The sequence below is a fragment of the Stegodyphus dumicola genome, chromosome 2 (genome assembly GCF_044657685.1).
Source record: "Stegodyphus dumicola isolate Sdum_Otavi_A_Nest chromosome 2, ASM4465768v1".
Lineage (NCBI taxonomy): Eukaryota > Metazoa > Arthropoda > Arachnida > Araneae > Eresidae > Stegodyphus > Stegodyphus dumicola.
The window spans coordinates 50,349,334-50,368,918 of NC_140769.1; the positions used below are offsets into that span (position 1 = coordinate 50,349,334).

General features: G+C 33.4%; 1 protein-coding gene across 1 annotated transcript in view; it reads left to right on the top strand.

Moving 5' to 3' along the window:
* The first annotated feature begins 13,586 nt into the window (after nucleotides 1–13,586).
* LOC146998437 (uncharacterized) overlaps nucleotides 13,587–19,585 on the top strand; it is a 163,290-nt gene continuing 157,291 nt past the window's right edge. The window contains exon 1 of the mRNA XM_085810651.1: nucleotides 13,587–13,690. The gene's annotated coding sequence lies outside the window, so the exon portion shown is untranslated. The remainder of the gene's footprint in view (nucleotides 13,691–19,585) is intronic.

The window sequence follows — 19,585 nt, forward strand, 5'->3', positions numbered from 1 at the left end:
TCGAAACCAGCAAAAAAGGGCTGGCGTCATGCGTGTTTTCCGCAATTTTTCTAATGTTATAATGTTATATATAGCTCCCTCCTTTCTGCAGGCCTTCGTGGTGTAACCGTACCACACTCGGTGCGTATTCAAGAGGTCTAGGCTGCAGTCTCGACGAGGGCATTGCACAGTTTTTACGTCTCCAGCATCAAAATATCCTAATGATTCTACAGTGGCGCCCGAATTAAACGGCAGGGAATCAGGATTCTTCACCAGGATTTGGATACTGGATCACCTAATCCCTACTCGCCGTTTGTAAAGGGGGTATATAAGGCATTTTATTCCATGTTTCTGCATGCCTTCGTGGTGTAACGATACGCACACTGGGTGTGTATTCGAAAGGTCCAGGTTCGAGTTCCGGCGAGGGCATGGCACATTTTTCATGTCTTCAGCATCAAAATATCTTAATGTCTCTACAATGTATAGTATGAAAATGAGCCAGTATCCCTGAAAAGGTTCTCTTCGAAGACAGCCATACCCTTAGGCAGATAGCTGTGCTATGCTTTATTGTATTCAAATAACCTAAACTAACTTAACATCAATTATATGTGTATCAGGGAATTAAAAATTTTAAACATCGAAGCAAGTGAGTTTTTTTTTCAATTTATGTGACCTGAAGAGCATTTTTCTTATTGTTCCGGTTGACATTAGGATGCATCTTAAAAATTTAACGGCCTTGTTATTGTTCCTATCATAGTCAAAGATATTTCAATAAGGAGTTTTCTGTTCTTCTCGCTCACTAAATGGAGTTTAGCAGAAAAGAAACTAAAGTCGAATTGGAAAGTATGAAATTGTAAAGAAATAATGCATCGACCGGTAGGCTAGCTTAGGTTAAACAAATTTCACCAGCCATAAAAATCAGGGAAAAAGTTTGACTGTTCTTTCTGCGTGATTTGAAAGGGTTCATTATCTTTTAATTATATGGCTTAAGAAAACAGTCCATTATATTTTTAGAGTTCTGTGTTCTAAGTTCCGACAGAAATTTTTTCAGATATTCTTAAAAAACTGTTATACAGATTGATTAACTGGATTCAAACATTGATTAAATATCTGAACTGGAAGTAATTTCCGAAACGACCTTAATTAAGTTTATACCCGAAAATACCTACATAATTTATGTTCATATATTTGTTTCTCATATATGTTAATTTTCGCCTGTCTGTATTCATTTTTTTTTCACAACGTTCTTTATAAACCCTAGCTTAAATTGATACAAAAGAGGAAGATACTTATTTCCAGGATCCACGTATGCCTTGTTTAGCATTTAATACTTAAGGACTAAATATTCTGCTTGAGTAAATATTTACATAATATTATTTAAATTTCGCAGGAGTTATAAAAAAGTAAAACCTGCAAAATTTAAATATGAGATATCTATATAAACTATATTGTAGAGTTGAAAAAAATTTAAAAATTAAATTAAATTAAGTTAAATGTATAAATCATGGAATTATATGAATCGTAAAATTTATATAAATTGACTAAATATACTGCCCATTTAGACCAGTGCTTGGAATTCAATAACTCATCTACCAAAAACTATTGCTTTTGATTATTACGAATCTTCTATTGATACCTTTAGTAGCTGTTCTGCAGAAAACGTTTCAAATATTTATAAGTTTCTCTTACACTTGCAGCGTAATATCTGATAACATAAGGATAAGTTAATATTTATCTCCTAACAAGCATAACAGAAAAAATTAAGAATATTAAAACAATTTGTATTCCAGTTCCTTAAAGTGAGTAGTAATACACTAGATGTAATAGAAAAAACGAGCAAAACACATTATAATGAGCTTTTATTTCACCGTACTATTATGCATCAGGTTAAACCTAGAAGTAAAACATTAATACGAGAATTAAGATAGGAAAAGTACTCAGAAATAAATAGAAATAAAAACATTTCCCTTAACATAAAACTAAATATACCTTCAGATTCCCAGCAAGGATTCATATACAAATTAAATCAACAAATGGCTCGACTCAAAAACTACAGACGAGAGCAAACCTTTGTTTACAGGTTCCAAAATCAGCGTACGCGAATTCATATAAAACAAATCTTATTTATTCCTTTGCAAAATATTTATTAACAATAAAATTGCTCAAATTCTGTTTCTTTCTCAAATATTCGATGTTTCTCTAAAATATAATTTAATCTATGTTTCATCTTATTTATTGAAGTATCTAGTTTTAGAAAAGTATTTTATTCCTTCATTTATGATATTAAATTCAGGTTTTAATAGAATTTGTTTCAAATATAAAAACAATTCTTCTGAATACATCCAAATTTTTACACAGTTGTAATTGATCTCGTATTTAATCAGATAAAAGTTCTTGCATTCTGTCTCTTAAATGGGAGATATTACATCGTGAATATACTTCTATGCGCAAATGAAAGAATTTTTTTTTTTTTTTTTTTTTTTTTTTTGTTAGGGAGTATATGAAGCATTCCTTTCCTAAGATTTTATTAATACACAGTAACTTTTCTTGGATATTTTCATATTTTCGAACTTAATTTTTATTTTCCTAATTGTACATTACCTTTGCTTGATTTAAAATCAGTGATTATATAGAGAAGTGTAGTACTAGTTTCCTCGCTAACTGCGGTTGTCGTTTGAGCACTGCCTTATGCGGGAGTGATACAAATTTTTTACCAAAAAACTACGTTAATGCTGCTGCTGAAGAATATGTAATATTAATGTATAAAGTATTTCAGATATTTTTTCTTACTTGCATTGTAAAGCTTATAGTCTATTGCAACATAAACTTCATTTAATATTTCTTCATTAAATGAAAGTATGGTCATATACACTTTATAGTATATTCCTATGGTAAAGTTACTGTAAGTGATATAAAACTTGCACAAGATTTGAACCAGTGCTCAGTTAATATGCTGGAACTGTATCCCTCAACATTAATTTAAATATGAAATCACACTTTCTGTTACTTAACTCGCAAATATCAGAGTTTTAACTTAAAGCTTAAATTGTGGGTTTGTTCATTTTAAGGCTTTTAATAACAAGATTTGTTTACATCTGTCATGAGTCAGTTGTTATTTCATATAGGGATAATAATCCTCTTATCTATATTAGTAGCGTTTAAGAACTTTCGTTAATTTACAGAGAGTAACCTTTTAATATATATTGGTAATTATTAGAAAAACAACTATTCAATTTTTATAGCAGAATTCAGATAAGCATCGCTCCATGATCATTCTGGATAGCAGAAATGGATCCATTCCTCACAGAATTTCGAAACTTCATTTGAGGTATATTGGAAGAATATTTTATTGCTTATTGAAATATTAATGCTTCTATGAAAGGTAGTTTATTGATTTCAGCGAAATCTTTAAATATCAGGCAAAATTTTAAATACTATAATGATAATCCATTAATGAATTTATCTTTTTAAAGGTCATTACGGTGACACTGATTTCACGTTATTTTTTGCGTATCTTGCAAGGACTGAAAAAATCAACTGTTTACATTAGAAGATACAAATTTACTTTTGAATAAGGAGAAAATGAAACAGATTTTTCAAAATGTTTTTAAATGACTAGTTTTGGCGTTTCCGATTTAGTTTCATTCAATACTTTTTCTTTCTTTTGATTCGGTGGTAATTTACTGTATTTAATTTTTAATCTAATTTATAATTATACTGTATTTAATACTTTTATTTTTACTGTATTTAATATTGCTCTAATTTATAGTTATACTCCGAAGTTTTTAAATATTTTATTTATATTAGTTCTTATGAGAGTATTCAGAAAAGCCCCCTCCAAAAGAATCTTCTGAAAAATATGCCCAAAATGAGTGAGCAAACATTTTCTACGAAACAAAGAAACAAATTTTAAATTAAAATTTGAAAATTTATGTGGTTGCATTTGAAGTCATGTTTAGCACACCAATTTACATTTCATCCCAATTGAAATGCTTCTAATTTAAAAGTATTTAAAGCAACATAATGTTTAAAGCTGTAACTTAAGAGCCCAAATTAATTCCAGACATTTACGCAAAGCATTTATAGTGTATAATGTTATACTGTAGAACTGTTTGTGATCACCAGTCGACTACAAATTAAACCTAACTCGAAAATTCAAGCTATTTAATCTATATTTATATATTCTATATATGAATCTACTTTTATCGCTTTCTGGAGTTCTGTTGTAGTTTATTTTCTTGATTCGTCAGAACAGCGGACCTTCACCCCATCTCCAGAAACATCACTTTCATATCTCTACAAGAAACGATTATACACAAGAACGATCGCATAACTGTTGTTGTTTCTAATTAGCGGCATACTTATAAGTTAGCATAGTCATTGGGATTTTGTGCCAAATTTTGTCTTTGCCCATAATGCAGGAACTATAACTTACTTTAAACCTCTTTACAATAAGGTGATAAAGGGTACTTCAAATAAAATTAAATGTATTTTTGGTACTTACGTACACTCGACACCATCTTGGCGTAATTTGGTGATTTTTTACGGATGAAAATGTAAAAGTTTTTTCTCATGTGCAATTTGGTAGTTTTCGCGTTTTCGTTTTTAGGAAGATTCCCAAACTATCGATATTTATTGTAATTTTGGTAAACAGTATCAACATAGGAAATGAAAACGTATTTTAACAATTTAAAATTTGAATTATTAAGTACGAATTATGTCATACATTAAAAAATAAAACACATTCTTCTCCAAATCTTTCTGTAATTTATTGTGTTGCGTTATTCTTCTCCGAAGTATACAGCGATTTGTTTCCACTTCAAAAAATTGTGGAGACGCGGCTTCGTGCAATTTTTTGCAACAGCGGTTATCTAGAAAACGCATTTCCTCGTTGTTCCTTTTAGAAAATATTCAGCAAAATTCTGTATTACTGCCGAAATTTTTCCATAGTTTCTTCCATTGCTGACAAATTCCACAAGCTCATACTTTAAAACTAAGGTAAAAATATCACGATTTATGTATAAAAACAGTTGGAACTTGAAATACGACAGAATAGAACGTATACGAAAACGGCGGCGTTGCTTGACTGAAGCGATTGCTTTGAGCAGGTTTGCCTGAAGAATGGCTATGTGCGTAATTGTCAAAGTTTGGAACTTTCTGAAAATTTAGTTGCTTCTATTAAGAGGGTTGCGATAGTATGTAAGTACCGTATTTTCTGACAAATATACTGCAACAAAGGAATTATTATTTGTAAGGCAGTTTTCTTTTATAAGCTCTTTAGAATTTACATTTCATTTTTGTATATGTTCTTGCTCGCTTCCCTTACGAATGCCAAAATATATAAACCAAGATGAAATGAAATGAAAAGGCCTTTTGTGGAAAAAGGCAGTGAATACGACTGGCTGAACAAGCTCGATTGTGCTCTTATCGTATAAATTTAGCTTCTTGGGTTGCTGGAAAACTTGGCGAGATCTGAGAAGTTAAATTTAGAAACAAAAAGTAACCCAAATAAGTTTTGAAACGTCTGGACAAAAATCTCATTTAAGATCAAATCGTTGTATCATTAAAAAAAAATAAAAACTGTAAGCTTTAAATAGGAGTTGTTCAAAGTGTAAGTAATGTTCTTTTATTGTTGGAAATAATTGTTTGCTGAAATTATACTTAATTGATTGAATATAAATTTATTTGCTTATTTTGAATTTATTATTAGGTCTAAGGTGTCTAAGATGTGATGTCTAAGATCTAAGATATGATCAATATTCTGTCAGGTAGCTCATAATGCAGACTTCATTTTGCATATTTGATTTAGCTATTTTGCATATTTACTTATTAATGCATATTTGTTTTAATTTTAGATTTTTGATATTTAACTGGGTTTTTTTCCCTTACCCTCACATATTATTTACTACCGAAATATCTTTACTGCTGCACTGCAAGCAAAATCCAAATGTTAAAGTTACAGAATTTTCAAAAAAAAAAAAAAAAAAATTATAAAAAGTATTCATTTTGCATCAGATTCAGTTTTATATTAAAGCAATTGTATAATATCGCAAATGCTACGCACATATTAAATTTGTGATATGTTATCTATTAGCTCTCCTTCCTCAAAACACTTTTATTGAAACCGTAAGTTTTCCTAAACGTCGATTTTTCAAGTACAAAATACAACTGAAATAGTTACCAAAGCTTCCTTAAATATAAATCCAGAACTTACAACTGTTGAAAGTTGTTAACGGTTTAAAGTATTTCTATTTGAATTTCATTCATATCCTGATTTGCTTTTGATTTTGAATTAATTTGTGTTCTATTCTGATTAGCATTTGTATTGTTGCGTGCATACGGGTTCGTTATGAAATGAATGCCCAAGTCCGATGAAAAATGAAGTAAATTTATTATTATCACAACAAAAATGTTTAAATTTCCTCAGATATTCATGAAATATTACAAATATCTCACAATAGTTATCTTTTAACTACCCAAACGTTCAAGAAAACTTAATTCAAAACAGCTAAATAAAGTTAATCCGCGAATTCGCTACAGTCAACAAGAGCAGTTTTCTAAGCAAACTCTTAAAACAACAGCAAAACTAACTAACAACAACGAATTGAGAAATTTTCTTCCTTTTTATAAGATTTTAAATCGAGCGCGAGAAATTTCTGGAATTTTCTCGAAAGCAAAAAGAGATATTTATTTATTAAATGTTAGATGCACTTTCTCTTTTTAATTTTCCGGCTTAGGTTTCCTTTAATATTCGTCACGCGCTGCACTGCACGGGGAATAAAACAATTTAATTTATAATTCAACTAACATTAGCTATTTAAATACGAAATCCGTAACACTGCCCCCTTTCCAAGGACTGCACGTCCCGGGCAGTACAATCCCTGGACAGGAAGCCAAACTTACAACTAAAGGCATAAATGCAATACTAAGCATTATATTACAATAACAAAAAAAACATGAACAATAAATGCAATCAAATACTACATACAAACCAAATACTAAATAAAAATCAAAGACAAAATGCAAATTAAATCAAATACTTAATACAAATCAAACACTAAATATAAGTCAAATCAAATACTAAATACAAGTCAAATGAAATACACATTTAAAAACAAAAAAGACCATGGTCTTACACTATTTACAATTATTTACACTACGTACTATGGCCATAGTAATGAGCTAACCTGTCGTAATGAACGACTTTAGATTTAGATTTCGAAGACTTACGTATCTGAACCACGACGTCATTTAGCCTGTTTAGGATTGTGTACGAACCATCCCAAGGTGACTGTAATTTAGGCCTGACTCCTTTTCGTCGAATCGGGTTCCACAACCACACCTTGTCTCCTTTGTTGAATCTATGTCCAGTAGCTCTCGTGTTGTATCTGGTCTTCACATTTTCCGTTGCCAAGGTGACTCGCTTTCGCGCGGAACGGTGCATCACTTCAAACCGGGCCTGGACATCTTGGATATATTCCTCAGGCGATGAAGGCGCATCCGTATGGTGACCAAACAGGTGGTCATAAGGCAGACGAACGGTAGTCTGGCGTTTCTCTCCTATCCTAGTATGATTTCGGCATCTTTCTGGATAGAGGCTTTCACATAAGACGTCGACGCTTCCAGGCGATGATTCCTTTTGAAGATGGATCGTCATGTCCTCAGATGCTGAGAACAGTTTGTTGTTTTTGAAGTGTAAGGAAAACTTGTGTTTCCTTAAAAAGTCCAATCCGAGTATGCATGGATCTGTAATATCCGCCACATAAGCAGTATGATGGTAGGCGGCACTTCCAAACGTGACGCTCAGGTTTAACTTCCCAGCTATGTCGATCTTATCACCAGACGCTGTCTGAATTGTAACACAGGATGGCGTCCAAATAAGTTTATCTTTAAACTGTTGAGTTGAATCCTTCTCAATGATAGTAACATTAGCTCCTGTGTCAATAATCATATTGCAAGGAACTCCATCGATATTCCCATTGATGGGCAGTCCGTTACTGTTGCCACTCACTGTAGAAATCGTAAACGCTTTAAAACAGAGTTTTTCATTATCTGGCAATTATCTCCGTTCCTCGATATGGCCATTAATTTGTTTCCTGCGTCGTTGCAGGGAAATGATCTTATTTTCCGTACCCTGGGGTGTTTTGCAATTCTTTCGTATGTGGCCTTCAGCTCCACATTATCAGCACTTTGGTCTCTTGTCACTTCTCTTTCGTTTCAGAGCATTTAATAGTCTGTTTAGCTGCTCTGTCTTATTTTCCGTGCTCTGGGATGTTCTGCAGTTCCTTCGTATGTGGCCTTCACCGCCGCAGGTCCAGCACTTTAGGGTTGGTTTCTTCTCACCAATATTCCACCTCAAGGCATTCACTGGTCTTGTCAAATCATCCGTTTTATTATCCATGCCTTGGAGTGTTCTGCAATGCCGTCGTATATGCCCTTCAGAAATAAATTTCTAACACCTTAGAGCCACTTTGTTCTCACTCCTACTCCGTATCGCGTCGACTTGTCTGGATAAATCATCTAAACGAGCCATCAATTGATCCACTGGCTCGTGAAATCGCACAGCTCTGACTGGGTAGCGATCTCTACAAGTTGCTTGCTGGGATACCTCGAATTTCATGGAGTACAACAGAGCGCTTTTTATATCCTTCACATCAGCCATTCGCAGCTTTCTGTATTTCGGGATCCTGGTCACCGTCGATAAAGTATTGCAGGGACAGGATTTCCCTTATTTATGTCGGGCACTCCGAAAAGGCGAGGTGGGACAGCCTTTCAACATCCGTGGCGAGCTCCTGGAGTGATTCTGTGGGCTTCTGTTGACGGGATTTTAATTGAAGCCTGCTGTAGTCTTTTAAAGATTTCTCGCCAAAGCGCAGCTCCAATGAGCCGGATAGAGCTGGTTTTCGGGAAGAGTCTGCAGAATATCCGCTGCGTCTGCCTCAGAGAAGCGGCGAGATGACAGGCCTTAGCTTGGGAATCCCATCCATTCGCGCCCGCCACTATTGAAAATTTCATCTTACACACTTGCCAGGAGGTCTTCCCATCATAAGTGGATAGCTTCAGAGAGGGACGAGGAGGCATAGGTAAAAATTTGAAACTATCAGAATTGCTACCTGCCATCGCTACGAACTTCTTTAAAGTATCGACTTCTTTCGCAATTGCTGAAACCCAGTCATCAATTTGTTGTTCGATTTGGTGTTGGACGGCAAAAACTCTTCCTTCGATTTGTTTTTCTACAATAGAAACTCTATCTTCTATTTGATCTTTGACAAAAGAAACTCTTTCTTCTATTTTTTCTTTTACAGAAGAAACTCTTTCTTCTATTTTTTCTTTTACAGAAGAAACTCTTTCTTCTACTTGTCCAACTTTAGTTTCAACAGTGTCAACTCTGCCTTTCATAGCCTCAAATTTGTTTTTTATTATGCAAGTAATATCTCTTTTCATTTCCTCTTGACCTGCTTCAATCTTTTCTTGAATTGCTTTCATCTCGCCTTTAACGGATTTCATCTCTTCCTTAACGGATTCTTGGCCTGCTTTCATCTCTGCTTGGAATGTAGCAAATGCAGTCATCAACTGCCTCATCTGTTCTTCCATCGCTCTTGTTACTGGCATTCAAATCCCACTTCTGACACCAAAACTTGTTGCGTGCGTACGGGTTTGTTATGAAATGAATGCATAAGTTCGATGAAAAATGAAGAAAATTTATTATCACAACAAAAATGCTTAAATTTCCTCAGATATTCGTGCAACAATATCTCACATTAGTTATCTTTTAATTACTCAAACGTTCAAGAGAACTTAATTCAAAACAGCTAAAGAAAGCTAATCCGCGAATTCGCTACAGTCAACAAGAGCAGTTTTCTAAGCAAACTCTTAAAACAACAGCAAAACTAACTAACAACAATGAATTGAGAGGTTTTCTTCCTTTTTATAAGATTTTAAATCGCGCGCGAGAAATTTCTGGAATTTTTTTGAAAGCAAAAAGAGATATTTATTTTTTAAATGTTAGATGCAAGTGCTCTTTTTAATTTTCCGGCTTAGCTTTCTTTTAATATTCGTTACGCGCTGCACTGCACAGGGAATAAAACAATTTAATTTATAATTCAACTAACATTAGCTATTTAATACGAAATCCGTAACAGTATTATCATATGGAGCAGAATTAGCAAAATTCGTATATCTAATAGTTAAACTATTTAGATATATTGATAAATTCTAAGACATTTTCCAGGATACATCCTTAAATCAAATATTGCATTAGAATTCAGAATAATTCTAGGAAGTATGGTCACTTTCTACTTTTTTTATACCAGTTTCATTTTTCACATTGTCCATGCATTAACGTTACAATTTGTGAGAGTTTTTTTTAATCTGTTTATTTTTAAAATATATTTTATGAGTAACGTCTTTTTTCTCCGCCTTCCCTGATTCAGTATGACAAAGACGATGTCGTATAGAATAATCTTAGGCTGATAAATTTAAATTTTTCTACATAGATGGCAGCACGAGTTACAACGAAGGAAAATCGGCGAAAGAATTGCTATGTGAAACAAAAAGCAACTCTCATTATACATTCAAATTTTTTAACACAGTTAATTTTGTGAATGTCATTGCATTTAAATAGTAGCATCATCTTCTGATAATACATTCTATAATTTTTGCGTTTATTACATTGCTTTGCGTTTTGAATACTTTCGTTTGCGTTTGAAGTATCTTTCATGTGACTATTGGTTTTCAGCTTTTTTTGCCCCACTACCGCTTTCACCATTGCTAGACAATCATTCTTCCCAGGGCTAGATTAACCATAAAATAATATTAGCACGTGCTTAGGCCATCAAGGAAATGGGGCACCACAAAAAGGTCATAAAGTATTCAGGAAAGGGGGAACCAAAAAATTGTCCATTGCCATTTTTCATAGAATCCATGATGCAGCTAAACCAAAGCCAATAGAGAAAGAATAAATGACGGAAAAACTGGCGTAAACAAATGTGGAGACGCTAAAATCCTTTGATTGATAAAGTGAGTTGATTGAGTTGATAAAGGCCTCTTAAAGCCTTAATCTGGCCATGATTCTCACCTTCTTTCCAAAACTCGAAAAATATATATATGCATATTTTTTTAGGTCTAAAGGGGCTTTGTCTCTGAAGGATTATTGTTTTCGTTTTGCGATTTTGCGTTGTTTCACTATAAATGTCCGTTTCACTTTTCAAACTGTTGCCACCAAATGTTACAGTTTTGCATTATAATTAAAGAAATTAAATTTTAAAAAAATCTACGTAAATGTATGTATATTTCTCGTATTGTCATAAAACAATGTTACATTAGAGCCATTGAATTTTGAATCACGTAATCCTACTGCGAATATGGGCATGTGGAAGACCAAATTTGAAATTTGGAATTTGTTTTATTATCGATTTCATATTTTGTATAACTTTAACGAATTTTTCATTAACAAACTCAACGATTTCAAAGCGAGCAATGGTTGTTGTACAGAAAACGTTGTACAGAAAAAACATTTTTCTCTCCAACCCGCGAGACTTTGTATCGGAAATTCTAAAGATATGCTCAATTTAAAACTATTTTGCGTTATTGCTCTTGAACTGAATTTTATGGTTTAAATGCGAAGAACGTCATAGGTAACGGACAAAATGTTAAATAACCGCCCTTTTGGACTTAATTGAAAATCTAAAACATTTAAGATTTTTTTTTTTTTTTTTTATTGTTTTTTAGGAATTACTCAAGATAAAGTATAGAAAATGCTGATAAATATCAAGACTTGAATAGAAGATATTTTTTATATTCATAAACTAAAACAAATAAATAATAAACTGACCGCATCTCCCTTATAGGAGAACTCCCGCGAGATTAAGACCCTTACTATATAGAGCTAGACTAATATACTAGCTTTAATGTGGAAGTACTTTAAATTTCCTTCGCTATTCTGATATCCTCCTGACTTACACGAAAGTGAAGTTAAACGGTTTCTCATTTTCCTTATTTTACTCTATAAATCTAAGCTTATATTAATTTGCATCTGAAATTATTAGCAATAACGAAAAAAGCTCATAAACAAAACATTATTCCACCTGTATATTAGAACTAACCGTATAGAAATAATGTGTATCAAAGTATTAAAATGTTTGCTAAATGCTCTGATATTCAACGACTGCAACCATTCTTCAAAAACTGCAGTTGTGTTATAATTGGTTTACAGACAAAGCAATTATTCTATATTTATGCGCACACGTCACTGTTATTATATAAAAAGCGAAGAAAGGAGATTCATATTCTTTATAACTATGAATTGAGTTATCAGAGGAGTTTATTAAATTATAAAAGCTATCAGCATAAAAATAACTAAAATTTTACGAAGCCATCGAAATAAATTTATTTTATATAGCACATTTACTGTAATACTATTTTGCATTGATATTTTTGAAAAATACACTCTTTATTACACATTTATCTTTCAAACAAATGTTTGAAAGAATAATGCTTTTGGCTCAGTTAAATTAAATTATTTTCTTGGGCAAAGTTTAGATTCCAAATTATGCGCTTTTAATGGGTCTTGCCTGTGGACTCTATCCCCTTAAATTCAAGACGTATTACTGTTAACAACAGCGATTCTGAAACTGGTAAATTCCCAGCGGTTACCTAGTCCATAAGGCGTTTTCAAACTGCAACTTGATTTGTTATTTAAATTCTGAATGAATGATTCCTTTTTTAAGATACTGATGAACTCAAAATCTTGGCTTCTTTAGAAAAGGATTCTTGTGGGAAAAAATGCATTCCAGGCAGAATAACTTTCTTGACTTTTAGTTTTTTGATTGTATTCTGTAAGTAAAAACTCTGATGTATACAGCACATGACTTCCTTGTACGGAATTTTAAATTATACACAGTTTTCCTGCATGTTATTTAAACATATTGAATTAACAGTTAATAAATTTTGAATTAAATCTACTTCGTCGATAGCGCACAAACCACAATAAAATGATTGCACAATAGAATGATTGCAATCTACTATATTTATTTACCATAGCGACACTTTGGCGCTAGGTTCACTTAATCGCGTTTAGCCAGGCAGAAAAACAAATAAATAGATTTGTTTAAAACCGTCTTCTAAGTTTGTGCTATTCTACTTAGTAGCTATGATAGCACAATAAGTCGGCTGGCTGTCTTTATGATCCAGAAGTTGTTATTTATAGCAGTTTATATTTGTACAACTAAACGGTTTTCTTTATACTAAGACTGTAGTAATAAACTTATTACACAGCAGCCTGGCTGAGGGGCAAAGTTTTACTTAGATTGTTAAATATGAAATTTCTAAATCCATTTATATGACGATCAAAGTCATAAGAAATTATGGAATGATTAATGTCTTAAAAGAAACTATAAACCTTCGATTCAATTCAACTAACTTAAAAAACATCAGATATCAAAGGATTAAGCAATTCTTCTCAGCCAACAATTCAGTCATTTGCTTCTGTATGGGGAAAATAAACATATATTGATAAGATATGCAGGCAAATATTCTTTATCAGTTTCCTACGTATCATATAGTATATTTGCTAATCATAAACATATTTGCTTTTCTAGAAAGCCATCGTCGTATCTCTTCTTATACCGTTAAATATAGGAACAGGCATCAGCAAGTTTGAGGGATCGAAACTGACAGGAAAATTACGATACGATGATTAGGATAAGTACTTGTAAGTTTACTAGTTCTAAAATGTCGTTATTTGATAATGTAAAAGCGATATAAAAGCAATAATTATTTATGCAAAATAAACTTGTTTCAGGTCATGAAAGATATATGAAAAAATTAAACATATTCTATCATAAAATCTGATATGTGTTTCCACCCTTTTAAGAAAAGATACACACTCTGAAAGGGCCAATGTATATGCATGGTTCATTTTGTAAAGTTTTATGTTTATTAACCAGTTATCTGATTATTTTTGCCTTTAGTGCCCTTCTACTTTCGTCAGCTTCCAACAAGATCAGTTTATGTGCACAAGTGCAGAGTTCCTTTTTTTAACAGTGAGCTTTTGGCAGCATTCAATGACAACCTCAAAACTATTTTCTTCCAGCTTCTAAATTAATTATATTCATTTTACCTTTAACTGCAGACAGACAGACAGAAAGAAGTACAGAAGGCACCAAAACATCGCCTTGGGCAAAACTGGTATCGCCCACTGCACTAACCATCTATAGAAGTGTACCCTGACCGGACACGTTAACACCATGCTCGGGAATTAATTTACATTGCAGCATTCATAATGCAGTTATATATTAATGGTGCATAATTTGCATTGCAGACAATATTGTCTCAGATATACTTTGCACGGGTACTTTGCAGATGGATGGATAGATACAATAATTACAATGGATAATTACAATAAATATTTACAGATGTATATACATATTTCTTTTGTGTTTCGGTTTGGAGCTTTGTTGGCGAGGGATTTGTCCGAGTGACTGGAAGCCCTAAGTCAAAAAATTTTAGGCGCACTTTGTCTTATAAATCTCATTTTTTAAATGCATAAATTGGCCGCTCAGGCGGGAAAGTGGTAAGTGACTCGGGCTGCCATACCGAAGGGCCAGGGCTCGAATCTCGTAGAAGGTTAAGGATGTAAATTGCTTGTGCCTTCGTTGGAGGTAATAACGGGGAGGGTATAGGAGGTTCATAGGAAGTAAGTGGCCGCGTATTATGTGCTTCCATAATGAAATGACCACCGCTTTTGGCCTTAGTAGTGGCCAGTCTAAATTGGCTACTTTCCGCCATTAAAAAATGCATTGATTGCATTTAACTGTGTTTATGTTAATCACTATAATAATGGTAAAGTTTGTTAATCACTAAAGTCGCATTGTTTGGTGCTCCTTCATAGAAAGATGCGGCGTTGCTTAACTATCTTCAAGTAACCAAAGAGTAAATATTTAAATAAGTTAAGTTCCCTATAAACTTACAAAATAAGTCGACATTTTCAGAATTCAATCTTCATCTTAGAAATAAGATTTAACTCCTTCTTTTAGTTTTACCTTTGTATTTCTTTATGCTTTTATCACATACAGAGTTTGACAAATTGTCAGTTCTCAGATGTGTTGTCTTTCGACGTTCTTTAAAGTCTGTACAGTACGTTATTGAACTGAGGAATTTGAATCCAATGTACCTATTTTTTTTAACAATTCACGTATTTATTTGATTTTTAATAATATGTCTTATTGATATAATTATAATACATGTCATTCATAATATATCCTATTTATAATCTTCACACATATTTAATCCATTATTGTAATTAATGAAACATGATTCTTATGCTATATATTATATACTTGGAGCGGGTAATTGTTTATATATCCTCTAATAGTAAAATTCTGAAAGAATCCCAGCAAAGCTATCGTAAGCCAAGAATAACAACAGTATTACAGAAAAAGTTCTTGTGGTTTTTATGTATTTCATGAGGCTGATTTTTATTATGAAATCAAAACTTCTTCACCTGTGGTTCAACATTTATTCAATAAAAATTAGGTTTAACAGTGTTTTTTCCATATTAAATGCAAATTTGGCTGTCTTTCTCAATTCTGACATTTACATATCTCTAGCAGGCTCTCAAACGGCCGTGCGACAGCATCTTGGTAGTTCGACCTGCATCTGAATCCCGGGAAAAGGGCTTGCTGCATATGCGCTTCAATGATTTTCTCCATCTGTTAAGTGGATATGAGCTTATTTTCCCTTACACAGTTTTACACGAAGACATCCCTCCATTTGTTCAGATAACAATATAGTGATTTGCCGTCACCCTACAAATCCAGTCTTTTCTCCATCCCTATGCCATAAATGATCTTGATCACGACTTTACTTATCAGATAAGGTTGAGGTGTTGGATGAAAAGTAATTGGTTAACCACTGCGAAGCACTACAGAGTTGTCTGTATAGTAAATTGTAACATTATAGTGAATTTTCATCTAAGCATAAATGTTTCGCGTTTGTGTTTCTCATACAAGAAACCACGAAATCTGCAGGTAACCTACCGATCTCAGCTGCAATTCAAAGTAACTAAGTATATTAACCATTCGGTTAAATATGAACTATCATATAGAGGTAACGAAAATATTGCCGCAAAAATAATACGCACTATTCTGTCACCAAATAAAATACTGATACATGTGTTGACAGCTTTGTTACGATTAATATTCTATTATTATAGAAATAACGTTTCTTGAAAGATACAGTAAAGCATTTTCTTTGTTGTTCCGACAAATTATCAGCCATCCTTATCTTTTATTGATGTGATTTCTATGTGATTAATCTGCACTAACTTTCAACAGAAACATGATAATACTTCTTGTTAATAAAGATCTAGCACATTGCTGTTAAATGAAATAATGAAATTTATGTAAACACATTATAAGTACTTTTAGTTTGCTGTCAGAGCAATCGCTGAGTGATGTAACGCTGTTTTTAAAAATTTGTTCTATCGTTATTAGAAACATCATGAACGTGTATATAAATTATATAACATACATAACGCATTACATTTACTGTCCACAAACAATTGCTAATAACGCTTTCCGTTTGCAGGTGAATTCTATCAACATTCTACATCTTCAAATAAGTTTAATCTGAACAATTATTTGTGCGACTGATATAAATCAGATTGAAGCATATCAGAAATTTCAAAATCCTTTTCAAAGATCTTTCAAAATTTTCTATAAATTTTCTGAGATTTTTAATTGATTAAAATGCTGATATTCGCATCCACCTAATGTGGGTAGAAAACCAACTGAATTCATATACCTTATTTACTCGCGTATTCGTTTTCCATTTTTTTTTACTAGTTTTGTCGTTCAAAATTCAAGAGGGGAAAATCGTGCGAATAATTTAATTCCGTGCCTTAAGATCATAACAAATGAATAGTACTCATGATAAACTACTTCTAACTATCATAATATTATTCATTTAAATGAAACCTACATTCCAGTAAGATAGCATAGTAAAGTTATAAGGTATTTCTCCCACTTCCCTAGTGTGCCTTCGTGGCGTAACGGTAGCACGCTGCGCCGGTATTCCAGAGGTCCGTGTTTCAATTCCCGGCGAAGGCGGTTGCATATTTTTCATCTTTTCTGCTTCCAATTAACCTAATGACTCTACAAAGTTAGCATTACATTATCTAATAAAGTATGTTCACTTCTACTTCCCTATACCCTTACTGCCGTCTGATCTTATCGTTGTCCACTGCAACTCCTAGGTCTCAAATCCTTTAATGCTGTTGGAACTGATGTCAGTGTAGTCCAATATAGTTTCCAGGTCATTGCTATCGTCGCCAATTGATGCGTGCAATTATCTTCAGAACCATCAGAAGCATTAGGTATCCTCTTTTTCTTGAAGCTCATCACTATTATTGCTTCATCAATTAGAGCCAATTCATCTAAAATCCACGACTAAATCAATTATTAAGTTCGAATCAACCATAAGGAGAACGAATTCCTTTTAAAATTTAGGAGAGCCCGCTTTTCTTAAACATTGAAGAAGTTGAAAATTACGTGAGTACTTAAAAAAAAAGATTCAAAACTTGTTGTAAAATTTGCGAAAAATTACGCGAGGAGCTACGTGGTCAGGAAAGTCTATAGCTTAATTTTTCCATTTATTTTGGAGAAAAAGGGCTACGTTACATTTATCATTAATGCCGCATTGAAAAGTGTCAATTCTCACGGGTTTTGACATTTAATGAGGCACAAAACTTACTTTTCAAATATTATAACTTATATGTTTCTAAACATATTTTTTTTTTACCAATACGGGCCCTCAGCCGACTTCGGCTTGGCCACTACTAAGGCTAGAAGTGTTGGTCACTTTATTATGGAGGCACCTCATAGGTGGGCCAACTTTGTCTCCAGTGAAAGGATGCATAGTTATAACCCAACCATGCCTTCTCCTGGATTCGGAACCGGGCCTTCTGGTATCGCAGTGGGCTACCCTAATCACTATACCCTCTAGGCGGCTGCTTCTAAACTAGCTCAATGATCTTAAAAACAATATAAATAACGTTAATGATTTGCATTTTTATTCCATTTTTAAGATAGCAAATCTAAGTGATGTAATGTTGTAATATGAATTATTCATTTGACTTTAAATATACTTAATTCATAATTTCTATACTCATTTGCATCATTACTGCAAGTAATAAACAGTGTTTTTTCCTTTGCAAAAACGCGTTTGCACCATGAAACAAAGTGCTACAGCCGCTAAATTTGTCATGTGTATATCGTTTGAGTCGATATGCAAACGATTAGAATTCTGAATAAAAACATTTCATTTAAGGAGTTAGGAAATCCTAGCAACAAAAAGTTTACGTTTTAATTACGGTAATCTTACAGCTATAGCAGTCCATGTTAGATACGGCATAGAGTCAATTAAGCTGTTTTTGTCTTTTTGGAGAAAATTCTGCCCCAAATTTCATAACTGAGCGTCGTAGACATCGCAGATCATTAAACCAATGTAGATATAGTTGAGAAAATCGTTTCAGTATGTGGTTGGGCAGTAATGTATTGGTAAATGGCACCTGAATGGCTTAACAAATAAGCAGTGCGATTAACTGTGGAATGTTGTCGACGTACTTATGAACTGTCAAACTACCATTCAACACAAATCTAAAAGATTAAATGAGCTAAAAGTCCGCTCACTACATGGTTACGTCAAGTATAGTGGCAGTGTGCCGCCAAACAACAAATAAGGAGTTAAAACTCTGACCACTCCTTCCCCACCCATGTATGCAGGGATCATTAACACTGAGGCAGAAGCAAGTTCGTTTCTAAAAACAGCATGCCTTCCTTCAGACACTGCTCAGGATGATCGATCTCGGTACCATTCCAAATGGCTTTCTCATGTTGGGACACCACTGGTAGCTTCTTACAACGTCGAGACCTAACGACAGATTCTACCATTTATCTCCAAGTACGAGTAGTATAGCTTGATACTACAAGACTCACAAAGTATAGCAGATGCCTTCAAATGGGTGATAATGCCATTAATTCTGTAGTCATAACTCTTTCCTTAATGCGATCATCTAAATTGTCCGCCAGTGGAGTAGCGAGCATAACTGGCGCCCAGGGCAAAATACTTTTTTGGCTTCCCCCTCCGAAAAAAGCACAGTGATATGATGAAAATCTTGTTTGAAGACCATTTAGCGCCCCTCTGCGAGCGGCGCCCCTTGCCCCCTCCTCCTCGCTACGTGTCCGCACGTCTTTAGTATTTTGAGTCTCGTTATACACAGCTACATTTGAAATCGGGCAATGGTCTATGGTAAAGTTGAGTACATGATAAGGCATATTTGGGCATGAATTGAAGTATTAAAGCTAAAAAATCTACTTAAAATTCCCCGATTTTTCTAAATACTGCATGATGCTCCCTTCTCTTACACATTAAATGAGCCCTTTGTATAACTGGAAAAAATTATATTCATTTGCATAACTCTTCAAGCACAAATTGTATGTCAAGTTTTACGTTTTTTGCAACAGATTTTATTTACATGCTTCAGAAAAGAAGAATCGTTTACCCGCGCCTGGAGAATCCGAAAGGAATCAACTGCAATGCACTTTCT